The 15,031-nt window shown below is 43.0% G+C and overlaps 1 protein-coding gene and 1 pseudogene across 8 annotated transcripts in view; both read left to right on the top strand.

Annotated features, from left to right (window-relative positions):
- HK1 (hexokinase 1) overlaps nt 1–15,031 on the top strand; it is a 132,572-nt gene that overhangs the window by 365 nt on the left and 117,176 nt on the right. For 5 of the 8 annotated variants that reach the window (XM_078345691.1, XM_035268139.3, XM_078345689.1 and 2 more), the window contains exon 2: nt 12,338–12,529. The gene's annotated coding sequence lies outside the window, so the exon portion shown is untranslated. Of the gene's footprint in view, nt 1–6,320; nt 6,450–7,635; nt 7,934–12,337; nt 12,530–15,031 lie in introns of those variants that run through there. The other 3 variants (XM_078345681.1, XM_078345682.1, XM_054242966.2) reach the window with 3 other exon arrangements.
- LOC118146629 (small nucleolar RNA U3) lies at nt 6,046–6,121 on the top strand (annotated as a pseudogene).

Raw genomic sequence — 15,031 nt, 5'->3', positions numbered from 1 at the left:
CACTTGAGGTCAGGAGTTCGAGACCAGCCTGACCAACATGGAGAAACTTTGTCTTTACTAAAAATACAAAGTTAGCTGGGGGTAGTGATGCATGCCTGTAACCTCAGCTACTTGGGAGGCTGAGGCAGGAGAATCACTTGAACCCGGGAGGCAGAGGTTGTGGTGAGTCGAGATCGTGCTATTGCACTCCAGCGTGGGCAACAAGAGTGAGACTCCGTCTCAAAAAAAAAAAAAGCAAAGAAGAAGAGCATCTTTGGGCATGATGACTCATGCCTGTAATCCCTGCACTTTGGGAAGCCAAGGTGGGTAGATCATTAGAGGTCAGGAGTTTGAGCCCAGCCGGGCCAACATGGCGAAACCTCATCTCTACTAAAAATACAAAACATTAGCCAGGTGTGGTAACAGATGTCTGTAATCCTAGGTACTCGGGAGGCTGAGGCAGGAGAATTGCTTGAACCCAGGAGGTGGAGGTTGCAGTGAGCCAAGATTGTGCCACTGCACTCCAACCTGGATGACAGAGCGAGCCTCTGTCAAAAAAAAAAAGGAAGAGCATCTTTATCTTTATTTTCTAGCCTTAGTGTTACTTTCTCCCAGTAACATTTTACCCAGAAAGATTGATGAATATAGATTTAAGAACTAAAGTTTCCCCATGATGCTTCCTTTCCAGAACAAGTGAGTTCATGCTCATTCGTCTTTCATTAGAAATCTTTTATCTTTCTTCCATTAGCTGTAATGGGTGCTCCATGAGAATAAAGACTTGGGTTTCATTCTTCCTATTGTCCCCAGAGCCTACCATACTGGCTGGCATTGAGTAGCTATTAAACAGTTCTCTGAATGAATGAATGAATGCTCAGATAAGCACATGAATTAATTCTCTCTCTCCTTTGAATCTCTCCATTCGTCTCACCCAATGGGGCTCAATCGTTATACACAGAAGATATTCTATAATGATGACCCAAAGAAATAAAAGACATCATTCCTGCCCTGTAGGAATTCATAGGCTAGTAAGGAAAGATACATAAATATCTGTAATACAACATGGTGAACAGGATCAAGATGAGGACAGTTCCTGACCATTTCCTAAATCCTTTAGATCAGGAACTCTCAACCTTTGTGCACAGATACGTGTGTGTGTGTGCACGTACCATGAACCCCTTGGACAATCATATGAAACCTGTGTATCTTTTCTCAGAATAATGTTTTTAAATGCATAGAATACATAGGATTACAAGGGAAAACAATAGTGTGAATTACAGTTATTAAAATGTGAAAGTGGCACTATGGTAATACATGCATGTTTTATTAATGCATTACGTAGTAAGATCCAGCAGGAACCTAATAACAATGGCAATTTTGAAGTCCTGATGATACATTTGCAACAACAGCGTAGATATGAATATATCTGTGATTTCTTTTTTTCTTTTTTTTTTTTTGAGATGGAGTCTTGCTCTGTCTCCCAGGCTGGAGTGCAGTGGCACAATCTCAGCTCACTGAAACCTCCCCCTTCTGGGTTCAAATGATTCTCCTGCTGGGATTATAGGCGTGAGCCCCTGTGCCTGGCCCAAAGTATTTATGGTTTCCACTGGAGACAAAGTCACAGGTGCTGCTAGCACTAGCGGGTTTGTTGACCATATTCATAATAAAAGGAAATGCTGAATTTCAATTAGAGACCATCCAAAATTAATTTGTAATTTTTTCCCACAGAAACTTAGGGATACCAGCCTCTACCTTGGGTGTCTCTGGTGCCCAGGTTATTAATCTCTGATTGAAATGTTCTAATGGAGCTGACACTTGTTTAGAGATAATTCTTAGGTGGCACATCTTAACCATTTTAGCATTTCTTATAGTTCAGCACTGATGGTAGTAAATTCACTGAACTTTTGTTTCTCTGAAAATGTCTTTTTATCCCTCTCTTTTGAAGAATACACCATACACAGTTCTAATTTTGCAGTTTTTTCCTCCAGTATTTTAAGCATCTCATTTCATTTTCTTCTGGCTTCCATAATTTCTTTTGGGAAGTAAGTCATAATTCTTATATTGTTTTGTTTTTCTGCAAGAGATTTTTTTTTCCTTTCTGGCTGTTTATAAGGGTTTCTGTTTCTCTTCAGTTTTCAACAGTTGTTTAACTGTAATGTGCTTGGGTGTGTGTGTTTAATTGAAATTTATCCTTTTGGGGTTTGCTAAGAGCATCTTGAACCATGTGTTAATATCTTTCATTATTTTTTTAAAATTCTTATGACTCATTATTTCTCCTTGTTCCTTCGGAAATTCCAATATGCAAACGTTAGAGCATTTCCTCCTGTCTTACCTCTCTTTCAAGTTCTGTTCTTTTGCTACTATGTTTTTTCTGTACTTCAGTTTGCCTAATTTCTTTCCTTTCTTCCTTCCTTCCTTTTTTTTTTGAGATGGAGTCTTGCTCTGTTGTCCAGGTTGTAGTGTAGTGGCACAATCTCAGCTCACTGAAAACTCTGCCTAATGGGTTCAAGCAATTTTCCTGCCTCAGCCTCCTAAGTAGCTGGGTTACAGGTGCCCACCACCATGCCCAGCTAACTTTTCTGTTTTTATTTTAATTTATTATTATTTTTTATTTTTTTGAGACGAAGTTTTGCTCTTGTTACCCAGGCTGGAGTGCAATGGCACGATCTCAGCTCACCGCAACCTCCGCCTCCTGGGTTCAAGCAATGCTCCTGCCTCAGCCTCCCGAGTAGCTGGGACTACAGGCGCGTGCCACCATGCCCAGCTAATTTTTGTATTTTTAGTAGAGACGGGATTTCACCATGTTGACCAGGATGGTCTCGATCTCTTGACCTCGTGATCCACCCGCCTCGGCCTCCCAAAGTGCTGGATTATAGGCATGAGCCACTGCGCCTGGCCTTATTATTATTATTTTTTAGATAGAGTCTCGCTCTGTTGCCCAAGCTGGAGTGCAATGGCACTGTCTCAGCTCACTGCAACCTCCGCTTCTTGGGTTCAAGTGATTCTCCTGCCTCAGCCTCCTGAGTAGCCAGGACTACACGCGTGTGCCATCACACCTGGTTAATTTTTGTATTTTTAGTAGAGACAAGGTTTCACCATGTTGGCCAGGCTGGTCTCGAACTCCTGACCTCAGATGATCCCTCTGCATTGGCCTCCCAAAGTGCTCAGATTACAGGTGTGAGCCACTGCACCCGGCCAGTTTCCATAATCTCTAATAACTAGTCTTCAAGTTCAGTGATATATTTTTTCTACTGTGGCCAACCTGCTGTTAAGCCTAGTAAATGAATTCTTAATTTAAAACATTATATTTTTCAATTGTAGAGTATCTGTGTTCTTTTCTTTAGAGATTTAATTTCTCTAATGCATTCTTTTTTTGTCTTTTCATCCACTTTGTCCAACTTTTATTTTTCTTTAACATAATTACACGTCCAGGTGTGGTGGCTCACGCCTATAATCCAAGCACTTTGAAGGCCAAGGCAGGCGGATCACCTGAAGTTGGGAGTTCAAGACCACCCCGACCAACATGGTGAAACCCTGTCTTAAAAAAAAAAGCATAATTACAAAAGTGTCTTAAAATCCTTGTCTGCTAATTCCAACATGCAGGTTACCTGTAGGGCTATTTCTGTTGTCTATTTTTTCTCTTGCTTACAGCCCACATTTTTCTAGAATATATTATGTATTTTTTAATATTATGCATAAATGTCCATAGAGTTTGATGTAGATGTTATTTTTCACTAGAGAGAGAATACTCTTTCTTCTCTCAGTCAGCTAAGGTGATGGACTGATCACTTTGATCCAGCCTTATATTGAGCTGGATCAGTTCACTTTTAGTTTCAAATATCAGCTGAGCGTGATGGCTCATGCTTGGCATCCTAGCACTTTGGTAAGCTGAGGCAGGAGGATCACTTGAGCTCAGGAGTTCCAGACCAGCCTGGCCAACATAGTGAGACCTCATCTGTATTTTTTTAATTTTTCAAATTTTAATTAAAAAAAAAAAGTTTCGGCCAGGCATGGTGGAACTTGGGATCACATTTGTAATCCCAACACTTTGGGAGGCCAAGACAGGTGGATCACCTGAGGTCAGGAATTTGAGACCAGCCTGGCCAACATGGTGAAATCTTGTCTCTACTAAAAATACAAAATGTAGCTAGGCATGATGGCACACAACTGTAGTCCCAGCTACGGGGGACGCTGAGGCAGGAGAATTGCTTGAAACCAGGAGGCAGAGCATGCAGTGAGCCAAGATTGCACCACTGCACTCCAGCCTGGGTGACAGAGCAAAACTCCATCTCAAAAAAAAATAAATAGTTTCAAATATCTTAGAGTAATGCCTATCTTGTGTTTATTACAGGCCCTTTTTTTCAAGCAGCCTTCTCTTTCTCAAATACGACAATATCATAGGACATCTATATCTGAATTTCCAACCTAGCCTTCTCTACTGCCCAGAACTTAGCAAAAATCCTATGGGGAGCACTGGCAGGTGGGGAAAACCAGCGAGGCATTTGAAGCTTCTCCAGATTCTACTCTGCCTAGCCAGCTCACATGACCGTCAAAGCCGGCTGGTTTCTCATTCTCTCTGAGTAGGCTTCTGGCAAGTCTAATCTCTGCCAGCCCATGGTGAGACCTAACAAATGCCCTTAGAGCAGAAAGCAGTCATGAACCTCCACTCACCTTGGAAGGCTGCTTTCTGCTCTGGAATTTAGTTCGATAAGATTTCCAGCCTTCCAGTGTCTCTAAAAAGAAATATATATGTTTTTTAGTTGATCCAATTTTTTTTCTAGTTCTATAGTGGACACAATGGTCTACTGCTTCCCTCTTACATCCCATATTCTAACCACCAATTCTAAATATCTTAAATTCCCATTATGATGTCATGAGTTATTAAAAAAAAACAAACTTTTAAGGCTGGGTGTGGTGGCTCACGCCTGTAATCCCAGCACTTTGGGAGGCCAAGGTGAGAGGATAGCTTTAGGCTGGGAATTTGAGACCAGCCTGGGCAACATGGTGAGACCCCATCTCTATTAGATTAAAAAACAATAATAAAATTTTTAAAAAGAAAAAAGTTTAGGTTCGTACATTTATAATTTCCAAGTATGTTGTTTTAAATTTAATCATTTTGTTAATTTTAACTTAATTGTATGTTGAAATCTATGGCCTATATCGGGGATTGACTATTTCTATAAAGGGCCAGGCAGTCACAATTGCAGGCTCCGTCGGCCATATAATCTGTGCTGTTGTAACAAAAAAGAGCCATAGACAACATGTAAATGAATGGGTATGGCTTGCTTCTGATAAAACTTTATTTACAAAAATAAGTGACAGGGTGGATTTGTCCTGCAGTTCTTAGTTTGTCAACCCCTGGTCTAAATTATCTTAATTATTTACAAATTTATTAAGACTTGCCTTATAAATATGTTTGCTTTGAAATTTGAGGGCTTTTTATTTGCACTTAAAAATATATTCTGATGCCTGGTGCAGTGGCTCCTGCCTGTAATCCCAGCACTCTGGGAGGCCGAGGTGGGTGGATCATAAGGTCAGGAGTTTGAGACCAGTCTGGACAACATGGTGAAACCCCATCTCTACTAAAAATAAAAAATTAGCTGGGAGTGGTGGCACATACCTGTAATCCCAGCTTCTCGGGAGGCTGAGGCAGGAGAATCGCTTGAACTCAGGAAGCGGAGGTTGCAGTGAGCCAGGATCCTGCCATTGCACTCTAGCCTGGGTGAGAGAGCAAGATTCTGTACATATATATTCTGTATTAGCTGGGCGGGGTGGCTCATCCCAGCACTTTGGGAGGCTGAGGCAGGTGGATTGCCTGAGGTCAGGAGTTCAAAACCAGCCTGACCACCATAGTGAAATCCTATCTCTACTAAAAATACAAAAAATTAGCTGGGTGTGGTGGAGGCCACCTGTAATCCCAGCTACTTGGAAGGCTGAGACAGGAGAATGTCTTGAACCTGGGAGGCAGAGGTTGCAGTGAGCTGAGGTCATGCCATTGCACTCCAGCCTAGGCAACAAAAACAAAACTTTGTCTCAAAAAACAAAATTTTGTATTAGATAAATAATTCTAAGACTATATTTTCAGGGATCATTTCTATAGTTTGTTACTAGAGAAGTTTCTCTGAACATGTAGAGCACCAAAACTAAAAAAATAAAAAGAAAAATAATTCTATATATCTATTAGATTAAACTTGTTGATTGTGTTGTTCAAATCTTTTATAACGTTGTTGATTTTGTTTGCTTGCTTGATCTAATGGCAGAGAAAAATAAATTTAAATTTTTCTTATAATGTGGATTTGTCAGAATATTTCTGTAGGTCTAACAATTCTTGCTTTAATGTTTAGTGCTTAATTTATTAGATTTTTAACATCTGGCCAGGCATGGTGGTTCATGCCTATAGTCCCAGCACTTTGGGAAGCCAGAGCGTGTGGATCATCTGAGGTTGTGAGTTTGAGATCAGCCAGGTCAACATGGTAAAACCCTGTCTCTACTAAAAATATAAACATTAGCCAGGTGTGGTGGTGCACACCTGTAATCCCAGTTACTCAGGAGGCTGAGGCATGAGAACTGCCCCAACCCAGGAGGTGGAGGGTGCAGTGAGCTAAAATCATGCCATTGCACTCTAGCCAGGGCAACAAGGTAAGAATCAGTCTTAAAAAAAAAAAAAATTTTAATATTTAAATTTTAAGATATTAATTTTAAATGATTAAAATTATTTGTTAATAAATATCAAATCATTCATTTAATTAAATAATTATAACGATTATGATTATATATAATTACATATAATAGGTTATATACGTAAATATCTTCACTTCCATCCTATATATGTAGGATATATATATTTATATCACCTGGGTGACAGAGTAAGACCCTATGTCTAAATAAATGAATAAATAAATGGAATTCTACTTTAGAAATTTTATCTAGCTTTTTTCATTTATCATTATATATTACAAAAAGGTTTTCCCATTCTACTTCTTTTGTATTTTACAACTCCTTATAAGCCTAAATAAAATACTATTTACCAGATAACTGAGTGCTGGTAAAAATGATTTGTTTTATAGTGAGCTGTGGAGGGATAAGGGACACGGCTGAGTACAAAAATAAGTCTGATGGTAGGGTTAGGACTGAGAGGGCAGAGGAAATGACATTTCCTAGGAAAACTGACAGGTTATGGCCAGGTGAGGTGGCTCACACCTGTAGTCCCAGCTCTTAGGAAAGCAGAGGTGGGAGGATAGCTTGAGCCCAGGAGTTTGAGACCTGCCTGGGCAATATAGTGAGACCCCCGTTCTCCACAAAAAGGGGGAAAAAAAACAAATAAATAAGGAAGTGAAACTGACAGGTTAGCCAATGTTTCAATTCCAATCTATCTTCTTGGAACCTCCCTGCCATTTCCTCTGATATCTGAAGCAATTTCTGTAAAGCTCCCACTGCTCACACTATGCCTGGCTGGCTTTGCTTGAGTATATGTATGTTTAATCTGTATTTCGTCTATGAAGTTTTTGAGGGCTTTGTAGTCTACAAAGCCACACACTCCATGCTCACCCATCCCCTTTCCCTCCAGTGGCTGGTACATGGAAAGTACTATGGATCGAATTGGAAATCCATCTCTCCTCTCAAAGGCAGCTAAAGCTACGTGGTCAGGCTCTGGGTCCCAGATTCTAGTCCAGATTTCTGAGTCTGCTTGCCAGGTCAGGGAATGCACTGAGGCTGACGACAAGGCTGGAACGTCCCGGTATTGAAGCCTGGATCCAAACTGTTGGACAGCATCTGGAGTTTTGCACAAAAGGGAATTGAATTGTAGATCAGCTGGGAAGTTACTGTGATACTCCTGGTGCCCTGCGGCCTCCAGCGACTGGAACCCTGTGGGAGCACATAGCTGGCATTTTTTGCTATAGATTAGGAAGTCCTTTGCTTCCTCTGTGAAAAGGCTTGAATTCAATGGACTGTTGTGGTAAGATGAAGTCTTTTTTTTTCCTTATTGGTAAAAATAAAACAGAGGTTTGGCTTGGGTTATTACACAGTGGTGGGCACATGAGCTCGCTCTCCAGTGTTTGGTGGGAAGCCAATTGAAGAGCATGTTGTCACATTTTTGTCCGGCATCATCGAGAGTGTAGAGAAACGGTGATTTTATTGTGGTGTGACTCTTCAAAGATCATCTTTATGCAAGAAATCTCAGAGCCCCATTTCATAGTAAGTTTCTTTTTGAAGTTTTGTTTTGGTTGATGCTATATTATCACTCATGGGCTGATGTAACCTCCTTATGATGGTGTCTCCAAGAGCCTTCACAGGCCTAGGGGGCCCTGGTTGGTGGTGGGAGGCCCAGGCTGAGAGGCAGGTCTCTGTGTTCTATTTCTTCCTGGGCTTTGGTCCGGCTCTTTCTAAAATGGGCTAATCCTCTCTGTGCCCTCTTCCTCATGTCGTGAAGGGCATTGGGACAACATGCAAGTATGCTTCAAAAGCGAATTGAAGGCTGGGCACAGTGGCTCACGCCTGTAATCCCAGCACTTTGGGAGGCAGAGGTGGGAGGATCAGAAAGGAGTTCAAGACTAGCCTGGGCAACACTGTGAAACCCTGTCTCTACTAAAAATACAAAAGCTGGGCACGGTGGTGCGTGCCTGCAATTCCAGCTACTCAGGAGGTTGAGGCAGGAGAATTGCTTTAACTGGGACCCGGGAGGCTGAGGTTGCAGTGAGCCGAAATTGCACCAATTGGAGCTGCTCTTTTGTACTCTGCCACATTTGCTTTGTCTGAATTGGGTCTTTTGTTAGCATATTATTTGAAATAGAACTTATCCATGGTTGCTTTGGTGCTTGATTTGGAGAAGAAATTGAGTAGTGCCCAATTGCAGGTTGACTGCGGAGGCTAAACTGGGTTTGCAGGATGTGCAGAATGGTTAAATGAATGTATGAATGAACATATGTAGATTAAATGTGTGATGGGGAACCTCAGAATGACACAAGAAACATGTTTCTCCAGAAACTAAGTCAATTTTGGCCTGTGAAGTAGCCAGTACCCATAGCAAGCAATGATAGTTTAAATATGTGGTCCAAAAATTTCTTCCTAATCAGCCAAGTCATAAATGCAGGACGTAAGGGAAACCACATGTGAGAGGTGTCTGTGACCTAGGACATTGGAGGCTTGGGTCAGAGTTAGAAATCAGGACCTTGCAAAATTTACTTAACATTCTCCAGAATGTGGCCCAATCTACAAAGCCGCTCTCATGTCAGCTTCTCAGATAGAGGGTACGTGTGCTTGAAGTTTCTTTCACCTTCACTGTTGCTTCAATAAAAGCATTTATAAGTCCAGGAGCTTCTTTTATACTTGGTTGATCAGTGATTGAAGAACCACCCATATTCTCATTCCTGGCAGACATGAGGAAGGATGAAAGGATTTACCTGCAAGAATCTAGAGAACTAAGGCCAATGGAAGGAAGTCAGATGGAAGTATATTGGATCTCAGATTTAACCAGCCAATGATGGAAAAGGTTTTTTAAAGAATGAGATAGCAACTATCTGGATCTTGTCTTGGTTGGGTGGTATGGCATGCATGTTTATGGCTCCCTAAATTCATAATTGAAACCTCATCTCCAATGTGATAATATTAGAAGGTGGGGTCTTTGGAGATTATTAAGTCCTGAGGGTGGAGTCCTCATGAATTCTATTCATGCCCCCCTTTTTTTTTTTTTAAGATGGCGTTTCACCATGATGGCCAGGCTGGTCTTGAACTCCTGACCTCAGGTGATTCACCCACCTCGGCCTCCCAAAGTGCTAGGATTACAGGCGTGAGCCACTGCACCCGGCTTTTTTTTTTTTTTTAAGAGATTTATGCCCTTTTAAAAGACACCTTAGAGAGCTTGTTTGTCTTCTACCAGTGAGGACAGAGTAAGAAGGCACTGTCGGCCAGGTGCAATGATTCATGCCTGTAATCCCAACACTCTGGGAGACTGAGGTGGGTGTATCACGAGGTCAGGAGTTCAAGACCAGCCTGACCAATATGGTGAAACCCCAGCTCTACTAAAAATACAAAAATTAGCCAGGCATGGTGGCATGCATCTGTAATCCTAGCTACTCAGAAGGTTGAGGCAGGAAAATTACTTGAACCGGGGAGGCAGAGGTTGCAGTGAGCCAAAATGGCACCACTGCACTCCAGCCTGGGTGACAGAGCAAGGCTCTGTCAAAAAAAAAAAAAAAAAAAAAAGGCACTGTCTTTGAGAAATGAGTCCCACCAGGCACCAAATCTGCTGGTGACTTAATCTTGGATTTCCCAGCCTTTATATCTCCATCACTTGTAAATTACGTAGCCTATGGTAATTTGTTGTAGCAGCCTGAATGGACTAAGACAGTGAGCGTAGGAGTGGAATATGATGTGCTAGGTTCTTTTCAGTTTTCAAATAATATAATAGGCTTTTACCTCCTGGAGTTTCAGCCTCTGTGCAACTAATCTTTGACTTGCTAAAATCTTTTCTCCCACTCTCCACCTTATCAACCAACCTGTCCTATTTCACTCTATAGCTGCAGGTCCCATCAGACCTCTCAAAATACCATTTATAACTTCCTCTTCCGTGTGGAGAACATGAGAGCGTGAGAGAGAACCGGGACCTTCTATACTTTTAATGAGTGAATCCACTTGACTGTAGGCATCTATAACCTGGCTCTCAAACTTTAGCAGGTCACAGAATCACGAGGAGGGCTTGTGAAAACACAGACTCTTGGTTTCACCCCAAAAATTTCCATTCAGTAGTTCTGGGAAGGGCCCAAGAATATGCATTTCTAGCAAGTTCCCACCTAATGCTGTTGCTACTGGTGCAGGGACCACGCTTGCCGAACCACCACCCTCGAGGACGGAGACCAAGTCAGCCCACTCTCGGTAAAATCCCAAATGCAGAGGGGGCAGATTAACAAGTACCAGGGTGTGCTGTCCTCTTCCTCCTCTTTTTTTTCCACATCCTCCTCTTTTATCAAGGCTTACCTGATCTCTGCCTCAGAGACCTTCAAAGAAAACTTTGACTTAGACCAATATGTCCCAGATCCAATATCACTTTCTCTAGGAACAATCCATAAACCCCAGGATTGTATGTTGTGGCTTCCTATACATCTCCTTCTTGACAGCTAACATAATTCAGAATTTGCAACTGTGGTTCATGTGATTTCTTAATCTCTCTTTCCTCAAGAGACTGTACCCTCCATGAAGACAGGATTTGAGAACTGTAGGAAAGAACGAAGGGTTTGGGTGGGGAATGGTAGTGAGTCACCCCCAGGATTGAGCACAATAAGAGACTAAAACAACAGAAGATTCAGTCCCCAAAGAATAAAGGAAGGAAGGGAGGAGGAAGGTAAAATGTGGCCTGGAACATCCATTAGAACTTTGGCTGCCAATTCTAGCCCAGCTCTCTCTGGTGCCAACCAGAGGTTTGCCTGCTCTATTTTGGCCATAGAGTGGGCATTTCATTTCTCCATACATTTTAAAACCCAAGTTTTTTTTTTTTTTTTTTTTTTAGCTCTGAGCTACTCACCCACTCTAAGCCTCAGCTAGAGCACCCATAAAATAAAGAATTAGGTCAGGCGCAGTGGCTCATGCCTGTAATCCCAGCACTTTGGGAGGCTGAGGCGGGCAGATCATGAGTTCAGGAGATAGAGACCATCCTGGCTAATACAGTGAAACCTCGTCTCTACTAAAAATACAAAAAATTAGCCAGGCACGGTGACAAGCATCTGTAGTCCCAGCTACTCGGGAGACTGAGGCAGGAGAATCATTTGAAACTTGAACCTAGGAGGCGGAGGTTGCAGTAAGCCAAGTTCAGTCACACCACTGCACTCCAGCCTGGGTGACAGAGTGAGACTCCGTCTCAAATAAAAAAAAAAAAAAGAATTAAGCCTTCAGGGCTGAAGAGACCTAAGTACAACACCCAGCTCTGCTAATGCTGTGTTTCCATGAGTGCCTGAATTAACTCCTCTAAGCTTCAGCTTCCCTGCTGAAAATGGATTCGACTCCTAACGTTGTTGGGACACTTCCAGGAATCAGTGCACGTGAAGTCTAGCACAATGCCTGGCTCAATGCACACGAGTGATCATTGTCATCACCATCTTCAATGTCATCATCCTCCTCACCATTGTCACCATTCCTGTTCCCGCACCCAAGGTTTCTGAGGTCCCAGTGGGACAAATAACTTCATAACCATGAAGCACTGTCTGACTGTCAAGAGCATCCAAGTGCCCTAGCCCCTGACCACAGGCCTGCAGTAACATCCAAGGATGCTTTCCTTCCCCAGGACGCTGGCGCAGGCTCTACCCCTTGCAAACTTTTTGTGACTCTTGATTTTATCACAAATGCATCTTTTGTCTCTTTCTGTACTCAGGGCTTCAGATAACCAACTAAAGAACTGTTCCCCAGAGCATTGTTCCGGAGGAAAAGAGCCCAAACACCCACCCAACCTGCTTTGTGCCAAGAATCCACAGTTGGGTTGCAAGGACAGTGTATGTTGCCCTTTTGGAAAAATGAGAATGAGCCCAAGTGAAGAGCAAGCAAAGGTGTCTCAAGTCATCCCAAGGCAAGTGGGGGGTAGCTTGGGCTGTGAGGGCCTCACTCCTGCACGAGGCTCTCTCTGGCATTCACATTAAGCAGCTTCCTGTCCTCTGTAAAATAAAATGAGTGAAGGGATAATCTGGCAGGGCGAGGTGGCTCACGCCTATAATCCCTGTACTTTGAGAGGCCAAGATGGGAGGATCACTTGAGGCCAGGAGTTCAAAACCAGCCTGGGCAAAATAAAGAGACCCCCATCTCTACAAAAAAAAAAAAGTAGCCTGATGTGGTGGTGCATGCCTGTGGTCCCAGCTACTCCAGGGGCTGAGGGAGAAGGATCACTTGGGTGCAGGAGGTCAAAGCTGCAGTGATCCCAGGATCGCACCACTGCACTCCAGCCTGTGTGACTGAGTGAGACTCTATCTCAAAAAAATAATAAAATAAATAAAGAATAAAATTTAAAAAGAAATGGCTGGCTGGGCATGGTGGCTCATGCCTGTAATCCCAGAACTTTGGGAGGCCAAGGTAGGTGGATCACCTGAGGTCAGGAGTTCGAGACCAGCTTGGCCAACACGGTGAAACCCTGTCTCTACTAAAAATACAAAAATTAGCCAGGCATGGTGGCAAGCGCCTGTAGTCTCAGCTACTCAGGAGACTGAGGTGGGAGAATCACTTGCACCCAGGAGGTGGAGGCTGCAACAGGAAGTTGCAGTGAGCCAAGTTCATGCCACTGTACTGCTCCCCAGCCTGGGTGACAGAGTGAGACTGTCCCAAATAAAGAAAAGAAAGAGCTATCCAGCTCTCGGGATCTTAAATGGTAGATCCTGGAGTTTAAGCCCACTTATTTTACAGATGAGACCCAGAGAGGGGCAAACACTTTCTTAGGGATACACAGTAATTTATAACTGGGCCAAAGCTCACTATAGTTGAGCTTTTTTGTTTGAAGTGACTGAGCTAATGCCATCTATTTTTTTTTTTTTTAAGGTAAATGCTGTGTTGATATTCCTCACAGCTTGATAACTTGTAAAATGCCTCTCTTCCTTGAGTACCCATCTGTCCTCTACTGGCCTCAGGATTTGGGACTGATGCTCTGCAGTTGAAGGACAGTGTGCCAGAGTGGTTGAGAATGGTGGAGCCTGGCCTGGGAGGCAGAGGCGGGTGGACCACAAGGTCAGGAGATTGAGACCATCCTGGCCAACATGGTGAAACACCATCTCTACTAAAAATACAAAAACTAGCCAGGTGTGGTGGGCAGTGCCTGTAGTCCCAGTTACTCTGGAGGCTGAGGCAGGGGAATCGCTTGAACCCGGGAGGTGGAGGGTGCAGTGAGCTGAGATCGCGCTACTGCACTTCAGCCTGGTGAAAGAGCAAGACTTCGTCCCCCACCCCCTAAAAAAGAAAAGGATGGAGGAGCCTGACTTCAAATCTCAGTTTGGCTAACTTACAGCCATATGACCTTGGGAAGCTATTTGAGTGCTGTAAGCCTCAGTTTCCTCACTTGTAAAAGTGGGAAGATAGAACTTATGAGGGGTTGTTGTGAACTAATGCCTATGAGGTATTATATTTATAGCAGTGCCTGGCAGGCAGGAAGTATTCAATAAATGCTAATTATAATGACTTTCAAGAGAGTTGCTTAAGGGCAAAGTGAAACTCAGTTGAATAGTGGGTACATCCTCTCTGAAATCGAGGCTAAAACCATGTTTTGTTTTGTTTTTTAAAAAAAGGAAGGCAGCAAAACACACTGCCATGTATGTACCTATGCAAATGTCTTGCATGTTCTGCACATGTACCCCAAAACCTAAAATGCAATTAAAAAAAAAAAAAGGCATGGACCGGGCATGGTGGCTCATGCCTGTAATGTCAACACTTTGGGAGGCCAAGGCAGGTGGTTGGGAGTTCGAGAGCAGCCTGACCTGAGGTTGGGAGTTTGAGACCAGCCTGACCAACATGGAGAAACCCCATCTCTACTAAAAACACATAAAAAAATTAGCCGGGTGTGGTGGCGCATGCCTGTAATCCCAACACTTTGGGAGGCTGAGGCGGGCAGATCCCCTGAGATCGGAAGTTTGAGACCAGCCTGACCAACATGGAGAAACCTCGTCTCTATACTAAAAAAAAAAAAAAAAAAAATTAGCCAGGCATAGTGGCGCATGCCTGTAATCCCAGCTATTTGGGAGGCTGAGGCAGGTGAATCACTTGAACCCAGGAGGCAGAGGTTGTAGTGAGCAGAGTTTGTGTCATTGCACTCCAGCCTGGGCAATAAACAAGAGCAAAACTCCATCTCAAAAAACAAAGAAAAAAGAAAAAAAAGCATTACCTGGAAAGGAACAAGAAATCCAGCTGCTAAACCAGATGCAGTGTCTCATTTTTGTAATCTCAGGAGTTTGGGAAGCTGAGGGAGGAGGATCCAGCAGTTTGAGACCAGCCTGCACAGCATAGCAAGATCCTATTTCCCTTTCTTTGAGACAGGATCTTGCTCTGTCGCTCAGGCTGGAGTGCAGTGGCACTGTCTTTGCTCACTGAAACATTT

Source organism: Callithrix jacchus, chromosome 12, assembly GCF_049354715.1.
Source record: "Callithrix jacchus isolate 240 chromosome 12, calJac240_pri, whole genome shotgun sequence".
Classification (NCBI taxonomy): Eukaryota; Metazoa; Chordata; class Mammalia; order Primates; family Cebidae; genus Callithrix; species Callithrix jacchus.
The sequence above is the reverse complement of the archived record's forward strand: the minus strand, read 5'-3'. Positions and strand labels throughout refer to the sequence as shown.